The sequence below is a fragment of the Fukomys damarensis genome, unplaced genomic scaffold (assembly GCF_012274545.1).
Source record: "Fukomys damarensis isolate Sample0158 unplaced genomic scaffold, DMR_v1.0_HiC HiC_scaffold_11, whole genome shotgun sequence".
NCBI lineage: Eukaryota > Metazoa > Chordata > Mammalia > Rodentia > Bathyergidae > Fukomys > Fukomys damarensis.
In genome coordinates this window covers 25,431,370-25,435,195 of record NW_022900923.1, presented here as the reverse complement: position 1 = coordinate 25,435,195, position 3,826 = coordinate 25,431,370, and positions in this window count along the sequence as shown.

Genomic DNA, 3,826 nt, shown 5'->3' with positions numbered 1-3,826 from the left:
TACAATAGCACCCAAAAAAATGAAGTATCTGGGAATCAACCTAACAAAAGAAGCAAAAGACCTCTACACTGAAAACTAAAGCACTCTGAAAAAAGAGATTGAGGAGGATTTAAGAAAATAGAAAGATGTCCCCTGCTCCTGGGTAGGAAGAATCAACATAGTGAAAATGGCCATACTACCAAAACTGCTATACAGAGTCAGCGCAATACCAATTGAAATCCCAACACTATACTTCACAGAACTAGAAAGAATCCAAAAATTCATTTGGAACCATAAGAGATCCAGAATAGCAAAAGCCATACTAGGCAGCAGACACATGGCAGTGGGTATAATAATTCCCACTTTGAAACTACAAAGCCACTGTGATAAAAACAGCATGGTACTGGCAGAGAAACAGACCTGAGGATCAGTGAAACAGACTGGAAGACACAAAAACCACTCCAGATGCACTCAGCTACCTCATCTTTGACAAAGGAGATGCCAGTCCCCACTGGAGGAAAGATAGTCTCTTTAATAAATGGTGTTGGAAAAACTGGATCTCAACCTGCAAAAGATTAAAATTAGACCCTTATCTGTCACCATGCACTAAATTAAAATCCAAGTGGATTAAAGATCTAAACATAAAAACAAAAACACTAAACTTCCTGGAAGATAAGTTAGGCAGAACTCTGGAAGACACTGGCATAGGAAAAGACTTTATGAACAAATCCTGAGTAGCACAGGAACTAGCAGAAAGAATCAACAACTGGGATCTCATCTTATTAAAAAGCTTCTGCACTGAAAAAGAAACCATCAACAGAACTAAGACACAACCTACAATGTGGGAAAAACTTTTTACCAGCTGCTCCTCAGACAAAGGACTATTATCTAAAAATATATAAAGAACTCAAAACAACCAGGGCCCCCAAATATACAGACCCAATTCTAAAGTGGGCATCTGAAATGAACAGACATTTCTCAAAGAAATAAAAGCAGCAAGTAAATATATGAAAAAATACTCCACATCACTGGTCATTCGAGACATGCAGATGAAAACAACACTGAGATTTTACCTCACCCCACAAAGAAGGGCTGCTTTCAAGAAATCACACAATAACAAATGTTGGCATGGTCGTGGGGAGAAAGGAACCCTTCTCCATTGTTGGTGGGAGTGCAGACTAGTGCAACCACTATGGAAATCAATATGGAGATACCTCAAAGAGCTGGGACTAGAGGTTCCATTTGATCCAGCCATCCCTCTGTTGGGTATCTTTCCAAAAGAAGTGAAAGAATCATACCACAGTGATATATGCGTGCCCATGTTTATAGTGGCACAGTTTGTAATAGCTAAAACTTGGAAACAGCCCATCTGCCCATCAATTGGAAACTGGATAAAGATGTGGTTTTTCTACAAAATGGAATACTACTCAGCCATAAAGAATGAGAAAGTAGATTTATTCATAGTTAAATGGGTACGTTTTGAGGATATACTTCTTAGTGAAATATATAAGGCACACATATGCAAATAGTATCTCTGGTGTGAAAAACTAAAATAGTACTCAGGATCCTAATGGGACACTTAGGAAATAGGAAGAAAAGGACCAAAGGTGTAGGGACAGTGAGAAGGATAGGGAAGGGGGAACAAGGGAAAAGGAAAAAAAATATGAGAAAATGTAAAAATGGAATTAAAATGTTTGAAGGGGGAGGGGAGGGGAGGGTGAAGGGAAGGTGGGGACAAGGGGAAAAAATGAAACTTATTACTCTTCATATTCCTATGTTCTTGTATCTGAATTACTTTACTTGCACCTGTCAAAGACCAAGATTTTCCTCGTTGACCCCTTTAGATCTTTATTTAAATGTCATGTTATGGGTTATATACCTCTATATGAAAACTGTATCTGTAGCCCCACCCCGAAACGGTGCCTCCCACCTTGCTGTGCCCCAGCTGCCTTCAAATTTTATCATTCTCCATACCTCTTACCACTCTTTAATTCTCCTATCAATTTTGCTTTTTACACTTTATTTTTTGAGACAGGGTCTCACTAGGTGAAGCTGGCCTTGAAGATGGCCTTGTGGCCATCCTCTTGCCTCAGCCTTCCAAGTGCTGGGATTACAGGTTTGTACCACCTAGGTCTCTTTCTGAAATTTAGTTTTCACCAAAAGGAGCTGCCACAACCAAGGTCATGTGTCCTCTTTGTGGACAGCCCACATTTAACTGGCAGGTGGAGAGATGTACGAGCCCCCGCTCCCCGGACTTAATGTAGGACAACTCCGAAGGCCCAGTACGCATGGCTGAGGACTCTGTAACACTTCACGTTTATAAACAACTTGAATAACTCTCTGCCCATTCTTTTTTTTTTTTTTTTTTTTTTTGGGGGGTACCAGGGATTGAACTCAGGTCCTTGCGCTTGCAAGGCAGGCCACCGAACCACTGAGCTAAATCCCCGGCCCTCTCTGCCCATTCTTACTTCTCTTGTTCCTTACACGTTATCCTCAAAAGCCTTTTCAAAGTTCTCATTTTGCAAATCACTGTTTCAGTCTGTTTCCCAAGAAACCCAATCTAAGTTGTATGGAAGCAAACTGTTGGATGGTATTTCCGAGCTGGACTACCCAAGGGGCAGTGAATGAGAACACTATCACCAGTAAATCGGACACATGCAATGCGGTGTAGGTGTCAAGATCATCATACTCACAGAAAGGGAAGAGAATAGACTGGTGGTGTGATATTTCTGAAGTCTGCAAAGTTTAGTGAAAGTAGTAATTACTGCAAGGACTATGGGATCAAATGGCTCTTGCTAGGGCTCTAGTGATTCACTGGCAAAAGACAAAGGAAGGTTGAGTCAGTCAATTAAGCAATAAAAGGGAAGTGTGAAAGGTAAAAGGCCTCTACTGTAACACATCAAGACTCATTTCCTGCTGATTGGGTAGAAAAAAAAACTGACCTCTAGGTTTTTATAAGGTTGACAGAATTTCAGGGCCAGTTGAGGTCTTAACCAAAGTAGGACTGCTATACCAAAGTCAGATTCTATTGGGAAGGAGTGAAATCCTGAGACAGGTTGAGCACAACTTGGTCAATGTATGTGCAAAAACTGCCATCGCCAGTGTTCCCTTGAGCCCTCGGAGGTCATGTGCCCCCATTCCAGGCCAGAATTTCCCTTGAGCTTGAAGAGGACGCCTCAACGGCTGCCTCTGAAGACCCTCTGTGGAGAAGTGAAGCCTTTATTCCACCAGGCCAGTAAAGGGCATAAAGACACAACACAACCCAGCTTGACAGTGGGTGGGTTGGACAAGAGAGAAAGAGGGCTACACGCTAAAGAGCTGACCAGACAGCCCGGCAAGCGCAGCCGGGGAAAAGTGGATGGGAACGGATGCTGAGAGTGCTGGCGCAGGAGTGAGGCGTACAGCTGGACAAGGGAGTTATAAATACAGCTCAGTTCAACTGAGTAACATAATGCACACCACTCTTTGGAGTACACCTTTCCATATCGTGCCAACCGGAATTTCTGTCCCATTTGTTCTCTGTATTTCAGTCACACCAAACTACAAACCTAGATCATGTTCTTTAACCCTTCTGCAAAACCTCTATTGCTCTCTCCGCCTGGAATATTTACCCTACTCCATTCTGCAACTGCATGAGGTGCCTAAAGCCTTCTTCTCTTTCAAAATTCAACCCAGGTGGGAATTTATCTGCTAATGGAGTGAAAATTAATTATTTTGGGTAAACAAGTTGGCAATACTGAGTGCCTTAAACATTTAAAGCATCTTGGGGCTGGGGATTTAGCTCAGTGGTTCCACCGCCTGCCTCATGAGCCCAAGGTCCTGAGTTCAATCCCCAGTACCAAAAAAA